Here is a 20,681-nt window from a genome sequence, read left to right on the forward strand (position 1 = left end):
GTATGTGACTTTCCTTCTGTACCTTTCCTGCACAATTCAGTTCATAAACATTTAGCTTGCAGTTACCCATTATATTCCAGGCCTTGAGATATAGAAATGAATAATCAGATCAAGTTTCTGCTCTTGTGAATCCTAACTTTTATTGGAAGCAATAGATAAATAGACCTGCTAGATTCAGACACGAAGTAGTAAGCAGAGCACAAAACTACACAGTGAGCAGGAAGTGGAGGTGTCATTGATTTGGAGTCAGCGAAGGATTTTCGAAGCAATAACTTGGGCAATTTCTGCATGGTACAAAGGATGTTGGAAAAAACATCCATGCAGGGAGGAGGCATAGGGAGAAGGACCAGAGACAGGATGTGTTCATGGGGTTCAGAGATCAGGAAGAAAGCTCATGAGGGTGGTATGGGGTGAGAGGAAAGAGTGATAGTGATTGAGAACAAACCCGTAGTTTGCCTAGGAGGGGACTCTAAAACCTGCAATGAAGATATTGAAGGTCTACAAGTCCTTCAGGCAAGGCCAAATTCAAATCCTCAAGATGCTCCCACTGCCTGCTCTAATTAAGTCTTAGAAGAAATAAATCCCCATCCCCAAAGTATACCTAACTTGGGTCTCAGATGAACCTTGGGAAGTCAATCATGGGATTCTTACCTTATGGGTGAACAGTCTACAATTTACAGAATTTGTCAGAAATGATATTGATTTCATATGATTATGCTAAAGTTCAGTCTTTATCGTCTTAATCCAGGTTCTGGGTATGTAGTCCTATGTTGAAATCTCCCAACTCTCTGGTAACCTTCCTACTTCATCTCTACGTAAATTAACTTATGGATCTACAGAGGCATAGTATGATGCTTATTTTTTAATTAGTTAATTTTATTTATTTAAGTTTCATTTTATATTGCAACTAAAGTTCTCCCTCCCATCCCCCCTTTGCTTCACCCCAAGCTACCTACCATCCATTCCTCCCAAAGGGTAAAGGCTCTGATGGGGTGTCAAAACAATTGGGCCCATTAACTCCAGGCAGGACCAAGCCCCTCTCCCCACGATATCCCACCATAGGGAATGGGCTCAGCAAGCTAGCTCATTCACCAGGGATAGATCCTGGATCTGCTTCCAAGGATCCCTGATGGCTATTTTGAAATGTCAAGTTGCCATAAGTTTTTGAATAGAATCACTTGGCAAGCGAGCTTGAGTGAGAAATTGTCAGGGATCAGCCTCAACAAAAATATCATATGCCACGGTATGGGCCTGGGACTCAGAAAAGTTAATAAAGAATACCAAGAACAAGTAGAATAATAAAACATAGGCTAGTACCAGAAGGGATTTCCAGTGAATCCTGAGATAGCCCTCATCACCTCCTTTAATTTCCCATATACTTTTATACCCAATACAGAAGGGGAAAGAAGGCAACAAAAGACTTCTTTAATATGACACAAAGAACAACTCCAATAGTTAATTGCTTCAGCACTTTGAGACATCAAGTTGTTTAGGAAGTAAAGCCACCCTAGACCAAGTATCCTGAAACCAACCATTAAACCTCCTGTTACAAGAGGTTTATAATATTAAAATAAATAAAATATATAAAATTTATTATTAAAATTAATAAAAAGGGAGGAATTGTGGAAGCCCAAAAATGTGAGCTTATTTCCATCTTGTCTGAAGATCGGAGAATTTTAACTTGTTCAAAGTTGTTGATAACGAATATGGCTACACATCATGACCCAGGATGTTGGTACTTGGTTCTTTTGACAATAAGATGGCACATACAGGTAGATCCACTCCATCCTGACAAATGGTCAGAATATACAAGCATACTTCTACTGCTCCTTCTTTTGTAAACTCTGGTAAACTATAACTATTGCTATCTAATCTTCAACTCCCTCAGAGACTCAAGATGGAAATAATATTAACTGAGTAAGCAGGAAGTATAAGCAAGCAGCTTCCAAAAATGTGAGTAATTACAGAAACAGCTGGCTGCCTGGACAGTCACTCAAAGCTCCTCTGCAATGTTGGAGCATCCGTCTTCAGCCTATAGGTCTAGCATATATGATAGAATTTTTAGGACATCATAATGTCAGCAGTTGATGCAGGGGCATTTTCTTGCCCAGTGTCTTAATTTTTCCCCAAAGAAAGTAAACACAATGTGGAGTTTCATCAATGACCATTATCTTCTCTGAAGTACATTGGTGCTACCAGAAGTAGACATGACTCGTCAAAAAAAATAAGAACCTAGGCTATTAAAATATCGTATATGCCATATTCTGTAGATATCCAAAGTCTTTGAGGGTGATATATCTATCTAAATTACATCTTTGTTTGACCTTGAAAACAAACCTAATGTGACTACAAGTTCAGTTATACTGGGTGATTAACTAATAACCTATATTTCTTTATTATCCTAAACATAATAATAACTTTCAAGAACTAGAGATTTGCATTACATTGTTAAATGAGCAGCATAAGTACAATACCTTGAACAAAATTAGAAATGTATGTAAAATATGTTTTAACAAAATTGACCTAAAATTTGTATTGATATATAAAATTTGTATATAATATACAAAAGTAAAGCCAATGTGAAACATTTAAACCTAATAGTTGCTTTAAAATGTAGATTCAATAATCTGTCTTTTTATCTTATTGTATCTATATCCCCCTTTTCCTTTTCAGAGTAGATTCAACAATTTACCTTTCTATCTTGTCATAGCTACATCCCCTTTTTCTTTTTTCTTTCTTTCTTTCTTTTTTTTTTTTTTTCTAGAAAGGGTTTCTCAGTAACTATGGAGCCTATATAGGAACTCGCTCCATAAACCAGGCTGACCTTGAACTCACAGAAATCCACTTGCTTCTGCCTCTTCAGTGCTAGGATTAAAGGATTAGAGTTGTGCACCACCACTGCTTGGCTTTTTTTTTTTTTAATAAGAACCTTGAATCTAATTTACTTTGTTTGTTTTTTATCCTGACCATTATCCATAACAATTTGTAACCAACACATTAAACAAAAGGAAACATCCATAATCCATCTTTTGGAGAATCTGGGCAGAGTTTCCTAGGCAACTTCCTGCTGATTGGGAGTGCTGATAATCTTATGGGGACAAAAAGAAAAGTTAGAATTCTGATCAAGTCCTTACTGGAGTATTCTGTGAGGCTCTAACATTTTAGCCCGCAGTCTTTGAAACTGTTCTGGATGTAGAACTCAGAGGTAACTGCAACAAATGTACTCTAAAATGTTACAGCATCTGGGTCATCTGTTCCCATTGGAGATGTTCCAGGGGGTTTTCCTTGATCAAACCTTATTTTTCTGAACTCAGAATAAGTCCACAACTTCTTACTTTTTTGGGAAACAAAAGCAAAATCTCTTCTCCAAAGTAACATATCTTTTGACTTAAATTTTGAAGTCAAGGCATTTTGATCTAACCTTATTTTTCCTAATCCAGAATGAATCCATAGCCTCTCACTTCCTGTGGAAACAAAAGCAAAATCTCTTCTCCAAAGTAAAGTATCTTTTGATTTAAATTTTGAATGAAGGCATTTTCCAAATATAGGTTGTATTAATCCAGCAGTACCTATAATCAAATGTATTTTAGCAACTGCTGCTCCTTAGTAGACAAATGATTCAAAGACAACACAATAACATACAGTATCCATATTCTCAGTGTATTTTCCATCTTTACACGGAAGCTAAACTGGGGTGGATGGGAGTTGGGAGCATTAGTTTTCCTTCCGATCCAGGTAGTTAGAGTACAGGTTCTGATTCCTAGAGTTGGAATTCCAATTTCAGCCCTGGCCCACGCTGGTGGCTAGGAAGCCTCAGGCAAATGACTTTTCAGTAAATTTGTGTTCCAAAAAGTTGGACACCAAATGAAGCATGAATAATAAAAACTCAGGGTCAGAAATTGGGGTTCAACCCTAAGATCTGAAAAACAAAACAGCCATCCACTAGCTCTTACCTCAACCTCAGTCTGAACTGGAAATCCTGCTTCCAGGAATCTCAGAATGAGACTGTGTGTTGAGAGCTTTTTCCTCCTGCTTTATAATCTTCTCTAGGGCTCGGATTAAAGGCAATCACCACTGTGATTAAAGGCATGCACTGTGCAGTTTCTATGGTAACTAGTGTGGCTATTGGGATTAAAGATGTGTAACCAGGTACATAACCTGGTCTGTAATGCTGACCAGCGGGGCTGTTTTACTCTCAGATCTTCAGGCAGTCTTTATTTATTAAAACACAATTGAAATGCTACAACAGCTCTTGACTGTGGATGTCATCTGATGAGATTATTGAGTTCCTGCCGTGATTTTTCTAAATGACTGAAGGCTGGAGAGATGGATTTATTATGGTTTGGTGCTCTTGTTGTTCTTCCACAGGGCTTGAGTTTGGTTTGCAACACCCATGTGTGGTCACTCATTTCCAACTCAAGAGGATCCATCTCCCTTTTCTGGAATCCCAGGATCCATGTACTCATGTGAATATGGACACACAGACATGCACACAAATATGGAAATGATGGAGTGTAACCTACAGTTAAAGCCAAATACAATTTTCCTTCCATATGTTTTCTTTTTAGCATATTTGTCACAGAAACAGAAATGAAATTAGGACACATAGGGAGTCACCTCCCTCAACTCACTAACAATGGGTTACATTATTCCACCACTATTCTCAGAACAATTCTAACAATAGCCATATTTCAGTTAGCACTTACGACTCATACTACCTAAGAAACCAGACAAGCCTTTTGCATATGTCATTAATTTTCTTCTTGTGGTAATGCTAATAATCTGGCATAAATATTCACTTCACATTTATAGACGAAAATTCAATAATTGCTTCAAAACTTTAAGTCATTTATCCAAGGTCACACTGCAGGAATCTGGAATTATCTCCAACTCTGAGCAGCACCAACATTCTCCTCCAAATGCATTGGAGATTAAATCAACCCACTTGGGGCTTCAGGAAGGAATGAGGTAGAGTTTCTGACCTTGAGAAGATACCTGTGTGGATGTGGTGTCTCTCTCAGGGTAGCTCGGCTTTTGTTCTACCTGCCCTACACTCCCAGGTGGACTGAAAGCAGAGCTGGATTCTGTCTGATAATTTAGTAAGTTAGCATCTGTGGCTGCAGAGGAGGAGAAGCTGGGCAGGGGAGAGCCATCCAGTTCTGTGAATCTGCACCAGCATCTTGGGAGAGAGCCTGTAAGAATCGAAAGGTCTGTGAGCAGTTAAGAGGCTGGCTCCACCTTGCCACAGGGAGATAAGTGGAAATTCTGATTTCCCCAGACCAGACTATTGAACCACAATCCAGGCCGTGGTTATTTATATTCCCTGAACATCATTGTTTACACAACCTCCCCCGATGCAAATCAGCACTTGGAAGCAGTGGAGGCTGCATGGTGTGCAGCGGGGAAGGGATTGGGGGATTGGTTTTAGTTAACACAGTCACACATGGCTGCTCACACCCTTGCAGCTGTGGGATAGAATAAGAATACAGAGTCTGCAAAACCCTGGCTCAGTCCTGCCTGGCAGAAAGACAACACAAAGAGTGGATGGACTTTCATGATCTGAATTTGCTCCTTCACAATTGGCCCCTGACCTTTCTTCTCTACCTCCTTTACTCATGGCATCTTCCACCCCTCCTTTCTCCAGCATGCTCGGGTCTGTCCACTCCTAACCCTGAATACAACAGGATTTTTATGCTCTACTCAGACCTCTCTCTCTCTGTTCTGGATGCCCTTTTCCTTCTTTTTCTAAAAGTGTGTGATGTGTACCGCTGACAGGGCACCAGATGGCCTTAGAGAAAACACAGGCAGAATTCTTATTTCATGCAAATATTTGGAATGTTAGACCAGAGTCAATTTAAACAAAGACGGAATATATAATAGTATAAGTGGAGTAGAGACAGGGCAAATATCTTGATGATAGTGTATGGGTTACTGCTGTTTGGGAAACAGTGCTGTTATTTATCTATAACACAGGAGATGGGATTAGAGTTCTCTTTCCATCTAAAGCCCCTGCTCCAAACTTTCAAGTTTATGAACTGGTGATGAGATCTTCCTTCACTTGTATGGCCCATGGTCCCACATGACTCTCAGAATTTTTTTCTCTAAAGACCAAATTTGCCATCCTCAGTGGAACCTGACTTGTCTCACAGATAAATCTTCCAGAACTCTGGTGTCATCCCTCCACCCTTTTCATTCACAGTGCCTGCATTTCTCTTTCCCACGTCTTCTCCACTTCACCCTTTCTCCTGAAACCGTGACAATCACTGACCTGTTCTAGGAGAATTATGCAGTATATAATTTTGAAAGCTTTTGTAAAATAAATCTTAATATTTTTGAAATCCATTGAAATGGCTATGTGAATCATTGTTTTATTCTTTTGCATTACTGAATAATATTCTGTAGTATGACTACTGCTTAGTTCAATGACTCAGTAAATAATAGACATTTGGATTGTTTCAAGGTTTATACTATGTGATTAAAGTTATTATAACATGCATACAGGTTTTTATGTAAATATGTTTTAATTTTTATGGAATAAACATTCAAATTTTAAAATGTCTGGTAAGTGCATGACTAATTTTATAAAATTCAGATTTTAAGAGTGCATCAACTGTTCTTGCAGAGGATAAGGGTTCAGTTCTCAGTACCCATGTGAGATGGTTTACCATTGCTTGGAACTATGGCTCCAGGGGATCTGATGAACTCTTTTGGCCACTGTGGGCACCTGAAATAACACACAGACACACACACGCACATACACACATACACACAATTTAAAGTAAGTTAAAATTCTCACTTTTACTTTAGGTATACAATTTTTATTGTGGTTGGCAATGGACTAGTATTATAGATTGTATTTTTCTAGCACTTGGTATTGTCACTATGTCGCATTTGTTTTTCTTTGTTTTGATACAGACTCTCACAGTATAATATATGCTAAACTTGAACTTATTATATAGTCCAGGGTGTTCTTGAACCCTTCATTACCTGTGTCTGCCTCTCATAAGCTGGTATTAAAGGCATGTGCTACTGAACCGAACTATTTTATTGTGTTAATTCTAGTAAGTATGTAGGAATAGCTCATTGTGACATTAATTTACAATCCCTTAATAATTATGTCGTATCTTTTCATGTACTACTGAGTATGTGCCCACTTCAGTTACAGCTTCAGGAACTTTGCCCATTGCTACATGCAATTTTGTATCGTTTTGTTTTCCTAACTTATATTTTCAGAGTCTCTTATATGTTTTAGGCATTTATTGGAGAACTGACTTATAAATAGTTCATTCCAGTTTACCAGTTCACCGTCTCTTTGTTTTTGTGGAGTCTTTCACTTTAAAGTCTTTAATTTTAATTTTAGCCGACATATATATTTTCTTTTTGTCTATCTAAAATTGATTTGTGAAGTCTTAAGCTTAAATGATTTTCCATTATTGATGTTAGCTTTATATTTTATGTTTTATTTAATTCTATGATCTATGTGACTTAATTTTTATGTAATATATGAATTTTAAGCCAGGGCTCATTTTTCCCTGTGGGTATCTTATTGCTCTAACACTACTTTTAACATGACTTATTGATAAATATTTCTACCTTCCATTATATTGCTTTTGTACTTGTAAATGATTAACTGGAGATTTGTTTGCAAATTCCATGTTGTGAATTAAACCTCTGTCTCAATGATCATGACTCAGTCATCATTAATACTGGATACAAGTAGTGCATCTTGTTTAATCTTTGTTAAAGGTGTTTTAGTTACTGTACGTGATAGAAATTTCCATATAAATCTTAAAATAAACTTGTTTATACCTGTAGAACTCTTTGTAATGACCTCTGTAGCAATCACATGGACCCTAAACATCAATTTGGGGAAACTGATATTTTTATTATTTTGAGTTTTGTTATCAATGAAAGTTGTATGTCTAATCTGTTTCTTTAGGCCTTTGGTTTCTTCCTTATGTCTATTTCTTTTTCTTACTTGACAGGATATTATGGTGATGTGAATGATAAATGCCTTCCACTGTCTTGGGAATTGGAATTCTTGGTCTTCAGTTGGTGGTATTGATTGGGTAGCCTTAGGATGTTTGGCCTTGCTAAAGGAAGTATAATACTGGGGCTAGAGAGTTTAAAGACTTGTACCACCTTTAGTCTGTTCTCTCAGATTCAGACTTTTGGTTCAAGATGTGGTTCAAGCCCCCAGCTTCCTGCTTCTGCTTCCACGCTTGCTGTTTATGGCTGTGTGTCTGCCATAGCAGACTCAGCATTCTGGAAGCATAAGCCCAAATAAGCACTTTCTTCTATAAGCTGCCTTGGTGTTTTGTCACAGCAGTATAAAGGTGAACAATATAAGTATATTATTAATATTATTTAGGTTAGCTTCCACCTTACAGTCTCCTGCCTCAACTGAGTAATGGCATCCGCCTGTGAGGCCTTTGATTTCTTTCAGCACTATTTTGTAATTTTAAGAAACAAATTACGTACACACTTTTTATTAGATTTATAACTGGTTATTTCATTTTCTCAGGAAATAGGACTGCATGTTTAATTTGTATCTGCATACACACTGTTTAACATACAGAAATGCAAAAGCATTTTTATGTTGTTGTTACTAGTTCTGCTTATTGCAGATTTGCTTTTATGAAGGGAATTGAATAATTTGCAGAAAACAATCCTTTTATTTAGTCCTTTTTACATTGCATGATTTTTATTCTTTTCTTGCCTTAGTGTAATGGCTAGAACTTTAGCGTTATTTTGTATTGAGATGACAACAATGAAAATTCCTTATACAGACCATGGATAGAAAACATCCAACATTTCATCAGGCATTATGGTGTTTTCTTCAAGGATTTGTAGATGTTGCTCATGAAACAAAGATAATTTTCTGAGTGTCCTTTTTTTCTGGAATGATGCAATTTTTATGTTATTGGATTCCTTTTTAATGCAGCAATTCTTGTGATAATATGACTTTTCTTCTTTAGCCCATTGGCATGATGAATTGCATGGTTTGATTTGTTTTTTGTTTGTCTGTTTTTGTTTTGTTTTGTTTTTTTTTTTTTTTGTTTTTTTTGAGTCAGGGTTTCTCTGTAGTTTTGGAACCTGTCCTGGACTAACTCTTGTGGACCAGGACTCACAGAGATCAGCCTGCCTCTGCCTCCCAAGCACTGGAATTAAAGGCGTGTGCCACTACCGTCCAGCATTTGATTTTTTTTTTAATTTTGAGCTAACCCTGCCTTGTTTTTGAATTGTAAGGGTCAGTTGTCACTTCTCTAGAAGTTCTTGGTGATTCATGTGTATATGAAGGTGTGACCTCTTCTTTGGAGTAACTGGTTTCTGTATTAGTTCCACACTTCTGCTAACCAATTACTATGGACTCAGTGAATTAGAACAACCAAAGTTTATAATATAATTCTGAAGAGTAGATGTCCAAAGGGCTCTCCCTGGCATACAGTGTAAGTATCAACAAGACTGCATTATTTGTTACGAGCAATAGTGCTTCCATTTCTTTAAATTTCACCTCTTCTGGACATTGTATTTCTTGCATGTGGAACTATCCTGCCATTCTCAAAGTCAATGACACACAGTAAAGTCTTTATCATATTTCTGTGTCTGCTTCAGATATTTTTGCCTTTATCCTGTACATTTGGAGGAGCTGGTGGTTAAGTGGAAGAATTAGGATACCTTATTCTTTCTACCGTCTGGTCAATTGATAAGGGAGCATGATTTGATGTTACTTTAGTTCCTTTGTCCTACAAAGGCAACACAGTGAAAGGCTCCAGATATTATGGCTATCAATTGCAAGATTTTTGTTTTTATGTAAAATACTACACAAGAGATTTGAGCATTAGAACCACCAAGTCAGTTCTTCAAATGTTACTTTCTTGCTCAAGACATATTTTATTGAAAATTTTTTCATGATTTACAGAATAATAAAATGTGTATCTAATGAAAAATTTTCCTGTTGGCTCTAATTAACAGCCCAGTTTGGAAGTTCATCACTGGCATGTTCTTACTAATTCAATAACTCCTGGGATGTCAATTTTGTCTTCCTTCTGGAAAGGTATAGTGAAAGATACACAGACTCTTCAGGGTGCCTGATTTTGGCTTTTTCCAGAAACAGATTGTTTTGTTTTCTTCTCCTATTGCTGTGATTAAAGAAACAAACCAATAAAAGTGACTTAATGGAGAAAACACTTTTTTTCTGACTCACAGTCATGGCATGGATGTGGAGGCAGCAAGAGCTTAAATTAGCTAGTCATATCACATCTAGGATTAGGAAGCAGAGAGAAATGAATGCATGTGTGGCTCAGCTCCCTTTCTCCATTTTAAAGTATAGGACTCTCTTCAGGTAATGGTGCCCTCTCAAGAAGCAGGTCTTCCCAGGACAATGCATGTGATTAATATAATCCATTTGTAGGCATGTCTGGAAGCGCATCCTCCAGATGATTCCAGATTCCATCAAGCTGAGAACACTAACCTTTACAGAGATTGGAGGCAAGGAGTCAAGTTCAGGAAATAACCTCAGGGAAGTGGGAGGAGGGTGAATGAGGAAAGGGGGCTGCTGACGCTTTTCTCTGGGCACAGATGACCACCAAACTGGGTTTTATCCAAAGTACAGGGAATCTGTGGCATGCCCCCCACAAAAACAACAACAAACATCAATAGAAATGTTCCAGTGTGGAGATCATCTGTCTCCAGAGAAAATCTCCCACAACCAGACAATGGTGTCAACATTTGAAACTACACAGTGTGCACTGAAGAGGTGTATGTATACAGCCCCAAGAAGTGTAGATCACCAACTGCATTTGCTACACCTTGACGGTTGAGCAAAACATTTACTAAAGTCAATAAGCAGATAGAATTTACAGAACAAAGGGAAGATTAGAACAATTTTGTTCTATCCTGCAGGTGCTAGAGATTAATTGCTTTCACTGACAAAGAGCAAGGACCCTAGATTCTCTTAGCATCTAGAACCTGGAATCATTCTGGTTCATTTTCCTTGGTGCCTGTTCATCTTACCTGCCCAAACTTAGAACCTTTGTTGTCATTCTCCAAGTCCAGAGGCAGAATCTCATCCCAAATATACTACATTTACAACTTATGACACAGTGACTGGATAGTGCATAAACAGATTATAGAATTAGGTCAGCTGTCTTCTTTCTTTGTGTTTGGATAATGGTTGTATATGCATCTCTGTATGTGTGTGCAACTGTTCTCACCCATGGGTCTCACTCATTTATGTGTGAATGTCAGAGTTTGATGTCAGAATGTTTTCTTCAGTCTCTTCTCCTTCTAACTTTTTGAGACAAGATTATTTCACTGAACCTAGGGTTTACCATTTTAGCTAGACTAACTGGCCAGTGAGCCCTTGCAATGAACCCGTCTTAGTCCCTGGCACTGTTACAAATATATGCCACCCTCCCCAGCTTCATGTGTGTGTGTGTGTGTGTGTGTGTGTGTGTGTGTAGATTCAAGCTCAAGTGCTTATGCTTGTTTAGTAAACATTGTACCCACTGTGCTTCTGCTCCAGTGCAAAACTTGTGTCTCCATGATGTCCATATTAATTGATTGTATAATCATATATCACTGCTCTTTATGTTCCTTGGTGGTCCCTCTTAGTGAAAGTTTTGTCTTCTGGCCCAAATACAAACTATGAAAAACTCTTTAAAATTCATGACATATACGTCACGCTTGAATTTTAGAGCAAGGTAAAAATGTCTTCACAATTAAGTCAGATCATCAGATGCTTCACTGAGAGATCTTTCTCTCTGTATGAGATTACAGAACCCAAGCAGGTCAGCTAGGGTTGTAGTAATTGTGTTCACCTTGCTTATCTCTCTCTCACTAGTATCTTTTCTCCTCACATAAACAGGACACTTGCTTTGCTTCTGGAGTCAGATCTCTAGTCAGGGTTTATTTATACATATTGAGATCCATTCTTGGTCACAAAGTCTACAATCTACTGTAACCATTAGCTCCTGACACTGAGTTATCGGGTCCAGGTTTAACCCTTCTTTGAAAGCCAGCTCAAGGAATTTGAGTTTATTTTACGTCACATGTTGGCCTTTTATCAATTATTAAGTCTCCTCATTGTTCCCCAAATTCTAAACTCAGTATCTTCCCTCCCCCTTCTCAACTAGCCTAAGTTTCTCAAAGAAAAAATAATGCAAAGTGGCTCAGATTTACAAGTGTAGTGCTGAATTGTTGGTTAAAAAAATAGTTACACACAAACAAGGAGTCTTGCTGTATAGTCTTCGTTTTAGTGAGCAAGTTTTTCCATAGTGTTATTCACAGACATGCAGTTCCTCTTGACATTCCCCACTCTTTACCCTGAATCCTCTTTAGCATAATGCATCCTAAAGCCGACCTGTGATGCAATAAATAGGCGTGAAAAGGGTCTATCTTATTCAGCAAACCTATTCTCTGAGGTGTTTTTCTTTTCTCCATAGAAAATGAAATGGGCATTGTTGCCTAGGCATAAATTGGGCCAGAAACCTTTTAGAATGCTGCTGATTTTGTGTATGTCTTATGAACATTCATGCACTTTTCTCTAAGCTAGCCAGATACACATTATGCTGTGCTAGCTAAATGTTAAAGTCACCCCTGAGTCACCCCAACAAAGTGGTGTTTTAGAGGCAACCTGAACTTAGCATAAGCTCTATACACAGAATCATTTCTATGAGACAACGTGTTCCTTGCCGAAAGGAGGAAGGTGGAGTTGCCAGCACAGCTTAACTTGAGAGAAGCTTCTACTTTCTCTGTATCTGTGCTTTGCCCCCACCTCCCAGTCCTTACTCCTGACAGGAGTTGAAGCAGAATGCACATAGTTCCTAAGATGATAAAGCACAGTATATGGAAGTGTCTTATAATGCCCCAAAGCACCCTCTTCTGTCTTTCAGAAAACTGAGGCCCAGAGAATAGATGATTTTCCCCCAAGGTCACAGAGTTTCCTCCAGTGAGGCCCCAGAGAAAGATTCAGCACATAGCTCTGCCATCCTCTGTTTGGACAGAAGTCTGATTCTCTGTATCCATTCACAGGGGAGATATCTTAGGATTTTACTACTGTGAAGAGACTCCATGACCACAGCAACTCTTACAAAGGAAAACATTTAATTGTGGTGACTTACAGTTTCAGAGGTTTAGTTCATTCTCAGGCCAAGGAGCCTGGCGGCATGTAAGCAGACATGGTGCTGGAGAAGAACCTATAAGTCCTACAACATGCAGGTAACAGGAACTTGATTGAGACACTGGATGGTATACTGAGCAAAGGAAACCCTTAAGCTTACATCCAGAGTGATACAATTCCTCCAACAATGTCATACCCATTCCAACAAAGCCATACCTCCTAATAGTGTCACTCTCTATGAGATGATGGGACTAATTACATTCAAACTACAACAGGGGCCTATGTGATTAGTGTTTATAGAAGCGGAAAACAAATTTATCTTGGGAAAACTGTTGTTCTTGTTTAATCTTGAGTGTTCCTGAAGGGTCATTTGATGAAGGCTTGATCTTAGCATGGTAATCTTGCTAAGAAATTTTAAGATGCAATGCTAAGGGGAAGGTATATAAGTCATTGGGGACATGTCCTTAAAGTGGACAGCAGGACCTTGTTATCTTCTGTTGTACACCCTGTATTTAAGATTATTGACTTTGCTATATGTTAAAAGGTTAATTTTAGTCTTTAAGTCAATGGTATTAGACTGTGTTGTTTCTAAGTCAGAGTTCCCCAGGAGTTGGTCAAGCAGCCACACTCTGCATATTTGGGTCTACTCATGGATTTTATATGGAAAAGGGAAAGACCTACTACTATGTGCCCCAGGCCACCAGTATCTCAGAAATATGAGACCAATTGATCAAAGTCTAACTCCCCAAATTGATAGTCAAAATTAACACTTTCATTATATAAGTCAAACATTACAGACATGAATAAATCAACTCTAAAGGTTGCTATCCAGCACATTAAAGAAATAAAAGCAAAAAAAAAAACTGACCAGACAAACAAAATACCTTAATGAGCCAAAAAAGTCAAATCATTGATGTCACAATAGCATTTGAGAAAGATAAATTTGAGAAGTACAGAATTAAGCTGTTTTAATTCCCAGAAGAATAGAGGTTGCTAGCAGGTTCCAGTGATGTGAGAAAGATGAATGAGTACCCACATCACAATGCAGGAGGAAAGTGCTAGAGTGTTTATGAAATGACCACACAAGGACATACATTCTCTAGGTAGAATAAGTGGATGGGAAGAAGGAGTATTAACATACTTGGTGGGGAAACTTCATTTCAATGATGCTTGTTCAGAAAATTTTGCACTATCAGGTTGCACAACTCATGAATAAAACCCCTTCTTATTTTGACTCAAAAGGGATAAGATTTATTACCATCCTAACCCGAGAAACAGTATTGACCCATGGACTGTTTGAGATTTTTAACACTGTGGGCAAGAATATTTATTGCTTTTAATTACCATAAAGTAGCAAGGATCTTGTTTTAATAGATTTTTCTCCCATTCCCATGCTTTTGCTTTGTAATTTGAGGTGTAGGAAAGAAGAAAAATGCAATTTCAATCTTAAGTAAAAATTCTCAGACAAAAGTGATAAATTAGAAGTTACCGTAGCTTTTTTTCAATCTCTTTCTACTTTCTCTTCAATCTCAGGAAATCAAAATGGTGTTCTGAGAGTGAGTGGGGAGGTGGGTGGATAGAGGGGAGGGAAGTAGAAGGGAGGGAAGTGGCTCTCGTCTGCTGCATGACCTTCAGCTCTCTGGATCCCCAGGCATTAGACACAAATGAGGTCACTGACCACTTGAGTTAGAGAAGGGTCACACAATTATTTCCCTCCATCCAGAAGACCTACACTTTAGAGTCCTTAAGGCAGCTAATCTTTGGAGTTAGCAGCAGGACTTGTTGGTAATATCTATTGACCCACATAGGAAATTCCTTCACCCCCCCCCCAAGCCTCAGTTTTCTCATTTACAGGATAGGGAAAATAATTCCCTTGTAGTATTATTTTAATTATAAAATTGGATAATAAATTGTAAAATATCCAGCAGTATTATAGTATGCATGAATAAATAAATAAATAATAGGTTTTTTGTTTGCTTGTTTTATGTAATTATTTATTTTTTTATAGTTGCAGTTGTAGGTCCCAGTAGCTCAATTGCTCCGCACCTCCTTTACTCCTGCCTGCAGTGAAAATAAGAAATCATTAGATCTGGGTGGAGTAGCATAGATCTTCATCCAATCCTAGCATGTTGCAACTGAAGGTAGGATGATTAGGAATTGAAAGCCAGTCTTGGCTATGTAATGCACTCCATAAATACAAGATGCCATTTAAAAATTTGTTTTACTCTTCAGATCAATTCTGTTAGTTGCAGGAAGCATCCAGGATTTGTATATCTGAATCTACTTGTGGGCCATGTGGGGACAAAGGAAATGACCTATAACAATCGCAAATCATGTTTTAGTAGTTAATGCTCCGTGCTATTGTGGGGTAAGTTCTCTTCATTCTGAGTTGCCAATGGGGGACTGAGATTACTTAGAAATAGTATTTTGGGGATGCACTGAAGAACAATCAGTAAGTGGTATAGAGTCTCAGACATGAAACACACAGGGGAACAATATTAGAGTCAATATAAATACCACCTTGGCTAGACTTGGCCTACTGCATGCTGAGCCTATAGTTCACCCTTGACTCCTCCTTTGCTATTGCTGCTGTGCCTTATCTTCTGCTGGCCTTGTCTCTGTTCCTGGGCCTCTGGTGGGATCACAATGAAGCGACTGAGTATGAAGCTATTTTATAGGGATATTTTGATGAATGCTGAAACAACTTGGGTTTTCCTTTACTCTTCCATTGATTCCCATACTTGTTGCCATGACTTATTCATGTAGATGTTTCTGGGGGCTCTATATTCAGGGGACCAGGGCTGCATAGAAGGTGACCATGTTTTTAAGGTGTTCCCTTATGTAGGAAGAAGAAAGGAGAGTGTAAGTTTATTCATCAAGATGATAATTGATGAAAACAATTCTTTTACTTAGTACCTATTATATACCAAACACGTTGGCAAGCTCTGCACTTATAGCCCAGGCTTGGCTTACTGGCACTGAGTAAAGCCGGTTGCAGGTTTCTTGCATCATGGCATTCATTGGTCTTATAATCATGGTCTAAACTCTTAATTTTTCTAGATCTCAATGTCCTCTCCTACACAACTCTGAAAACAACATTTAATTTAGTATGCTTGAGATAATTAAGTGAACGAATGCTTGAAAGACACATAAAAGGTTATCTGGTTTATTGGTAGAACTTCAATAAATGTGAGCTATGGTTACTACTACACCAATTTTCTTTGGCCTTCTTAACAACTAGAAATGATCAAACACACTACCTTTTTTTTACAGACAAGAAAATGGAAACTTGAAAACTGGTCTAGATCATACAATAGCAACATCAGAGATAGAAGCATTCAATTAGTTTCTATAATGAGCCTCCATCATTTGTGCTGTTTTGTCCCATACTACCGTAACCCACAAGCAAAGCTATATAAGACAGCTTTCCCTTAGGGAGTTTAAAGGCTAATGGATCAGAATGGTTAGGAGTAGTTATTTTTCAAAAAGCAGGGAGGGCAAAAACACTGCCATTGTGCAAGTTATTAAGGGATGATACGGGACTATCTAACCAAACAAACAAAATGTTATGGGAGTTTATGGGAAGTTCACAAGGATCTCTTGACTCAAAAGGGAGATAGGTACAATAAAGGTTAGTGAGGGTCATTTGCAGATAGAACAAAAGCTTAGAGGTGACTATGGGAAATTACAGAATGTGAAGTATGGCTAAGAGCATGCGAGCCTCAGCGTTGGCTATTATTGCTTGCTCCGCTGAGGCTATTATTGCTTGCTCCGATGGACTGCACAAATGCTATCCACTAGGTTATCACAGGGAAGAATGAAGAATGGTCTCTGGACTATGTGTCAGGAGACCTGAATTTCAATCTTGATTCTGTCACCGGCTCACTGGGGGAATATCCTCTACATCTTTATAGTTTAGTGTCTCTTAAACTAGCATGAGTGAGTACTGGAATGATTGTGAAACTGGATGCCTCTAGAGGCATTCAAGTAAGAAGGCCTAGCAAAATACTGTGTAGTGACACTGCATGCCTATTGAGCAAGTGATGAAAGGAGAAGGGATTTGTTCTGGGTCCCATGGCAGTGAGATGCTTGAGTCTGCACTGGAATTCAGATGTCAGATTCAAGTCAATGCCTTACCCACTTGCATGTCAGGGGCCACAGTATACCCCTTCCAACCTCAGACCAACATTATGTAAGGCCATTTATTATCCATGTATTTTTTTAGGGAGATATCCTGGTAGCTCAGTCAACTCCATACAAACTTGTGCTCACCTCTTTTTTCTGCCATTTCTTATTTGAACTTCTGCCAATTTCTAACCTCCTAAGTCTTAGTTTTCTCCCCCATAAAATAGAATAAGTATGGCATAATTATTTCATTATTGAATTACCATACGATAATTGGGAAGACTGCACAATGTTTGTGCAGTTTCTGTATTGTGTCAAGATTTAACTCAGAGTCTACCAGTGAGTGGAAGGCCTAATGTACAATCTTTAGAATATGCTTTTATTTTTCTCCAGGCAAATTTGGGAGAGAAAATGCTTCAAACTTCATGTTCCTGAAACTAAACAGCAAATTCACACATATATCTTCCTGTTATTTCACACAATTAGACTGGTGGCTGGACATAAGGTTAATGCTTTCTGGTTTTGAGTCATCCCTGCTTTATGAGACCAGGAAGGCCACATTTCCTATTAGTTTTTGTCTTTATGAAGTATTATACACATACCAAGAGTAGGAGGGGCTCTTTGTATGCAAAATACAGCGAAGTTATTTTGTCTTTGTGAAAATTTAGGTAGCTAAACTATCTGAGTGTTCAAGAGTGCTAGACTCCCTTCCCTTGTAATCAGATTTGTGAATACCCCATCTCTCATTACAGAGCCTTCATCCAGTAACTGAAAGAACAGATGCAGAGATCCCCAACCAAGCACCAGTGTGAGCTCCGTGAATCCAATTGTAGAGGGAGGTGGGAACAAGGGAGCAAGGGAGGTCAGTTCATAATGCGCTCATTTTTGTTAATGATAAGAATCTATGACTAAGCATGCATTAGGCACATGTAGTAGTATAATGTATGGCAACAATCGTATTTAAGTGATTGTATTAGTTAGGGTTCTATTTCTGTGAAGACACAGACATCATGACCACAGTAACTTTTATTTATTTATTTTTCCTGGAACAATTTTATTTATTTGTTTGTTTGTTTATTTATTATTTTACATACCAACCACAGTTCCACTCCCTCCTCTCCTCTCTTTCTCTCCCTCTACTCCTTTTTAGCCTCACCCACACCTCAGAAAGGGTAAGGCTTCAAATGGGAGTCAACAAAGCATGGCATATCTAGTTGAGGCAGAAACAAGCTCTTTCTCCCAGCTTCAAGGCTGAGTAAGGCATTCCATTCTAGGGAATAGGTTCCAAAAAGCCACCTCATGTGCTGGGAAGAGATCCTGGTCCTACTGCTAGGAGCTCCACAAACAGACCAGGCTACACAACTTTCACTCACATGCAAAGGGCCTAGGTCAATCCCATACAGGCTCCCTGGCTGTCTGTCCAGAGTCTGTGAGTTCCCATGAGCTCGGGTCAGTTGTCTCTGTGGGTTTTCCCAGTATGATTTTGACTACCCCCTTGCTCATAAAATCCCTCCTCCCTTTATTCAAATGAACTCCTGGAGCTCAGTCCAGTACTTGGCTGTGGATCTCTGCATGTTTTCATCAGTTACTAGATGAAAGTTCTCTGATGACAATTAGGGTAGTAACCTATCTTACTATAGGATAAGGCCAATTTAGGCACCCTCTCCACTATTATTAGGAGTCTTAGCTGGGGTCATCCTTGTGGTTTCCCTGGTACCAAGTTTTTCCCTAACCCAACAATGGCTCCCTCTATCACGGTATCTCTTTCATTGCTTTCCCTTTCTGTCCCTGCCCCAACTCGACCATCCCAATCTCTCATTCTCCCATACTCCATCCCGTCCCCCTATCTCTAGCTTACCCAGGGCATCATCTATTCCCCCTTCCCAAGACAATCCATACATCCCTCTTAGGGTCATCCTTGTTACTTAGCTTTTCTGGGGGTTGTGGATTGCAGCCTGGTTATCCTTAGTTTTACATCTAACATCTACTTATGAATAATTACACACCACATTTATCTTCCTGGGTCTGGGCTACTTTACTCAGGATGATTTTTTTCTAGTTACATTCATTTGCCTGAAAATTTTATAATGTCATTTTTTTTAACCACCAAGAAATACTCCATGGTGTAAATGTACCACATTTTCTTCATCCATTCTTCGGCTGAGAGACATCTAGGTTATTTCAGGTTCTAGCTATTATGAATAAGATCATGCAAGCATTCTTGTGGTATGATTGATCATCCTTTGGATGCTGAAGGGCGGTAATGCTGGGTCTTGAGGTAGATTGATTGCCAATTTCCTGAGAAATTGTCATACTGATTTCCAAAGTGGTTGTACAAGTTTGCACTCCCTTCAGAAGTGGAGGAAGGTTCCTCTTACTCTACATTCTCTCCAGAATAGCTGTTATCAGTGTTTTTGATCTTAGCTATTTTGACAGGTATCAGGTATCTCATAGTCATTTTGATTTGCATTTCTCTGTTAGCTAAGGAAGTTGAGATATTCTATAAATGACTTCCAACCATTTGCAATTCTTCTGTTGAGAATTCTCTGTTTAGATCTGTACCCCACTTTTAATTGGATTTTTTGGTAGCTTGATGTCTAGTTTCTTGAGTTATTTATATACTTTAGAGATCAGTCCTCTGTCAGATGTGTGGTTGGTGAAGATCTTTTCCCACTCTGTAGGCTGCTATTTTGTGTTGTTGTTTTACAGAAGGTTTTCAGTTTTAAGAGGTCCCATTTATTAATTGTTGATCTCAGTGTCTGTGCTTCTTGTGTTATATTCAGGAAACAGTATCCAGTTGTAGGGATAAGTCCCGCCCCTTAGGGGGCGTGTTCGCCTCGGGCTAATGTCTGCATATAAATTTGGCGAGCGTGCTCCCAGCAGCTGCATCTGCTTTCCTGGTCTCCGCTGGAACTGTGGTTCTGTAAGTCTATTAAAGCTGTATATATATATTTTTACAATCTGTCTGCATTCATTTACGCTGTTACATTTTGGCGTCCAACGTCGGGCTATTTTGCCCCCGACTCAAGCGGGTACCCGCTAGCTAACACAGCACCCTCTTGGGTGCTTTTTTTTTAGTTCGTGACTCGGGCCCCAGTGCCGAGTCTGAGACACACTCAGCCACACAGGCCCATTCTGCCTGCCTTGGCTAAGTTTGCAGTGGAACCCCACAGCCTGAATTAGCAGAAGCTCAAATATTTGCGGTTTTGCAACAAAAGCTGCCACAGCGGTAGATTTGGTCTGATACAACGTGACTTGGCCAGGCGGTGGTGGCGCACGCCTTTGATACCAGCACTTGGGAAGCAGAGGCAGGCAGATCTCTGTGAGTTTGAGGCCCGCCAGGTGGTAGTAGCGCACACCTTTAATCCCAGCACTTGGGAGGCAGAGGCAGGAGGATCTCTGTGAGTTTGAGGCTAGCCAGGCAGTGGTGGTG

Source organism: Microtus ochrogaster, chromosome 10 (genome assembly GCF_000317375.1).
Source record: "Microtus ochrogaster isolate Prairie Vole_2 chromosome 10, MicOch1.0, whole genome shotgun sequence".
In the NCBI taxonomy this organism is placed as follows: domain Eukaryota; kingdom Metazoa; phylum Chordata; class Mammalia; order Rodentia; family Cricetidae; genus Microtus; species Microtus ochrogaster.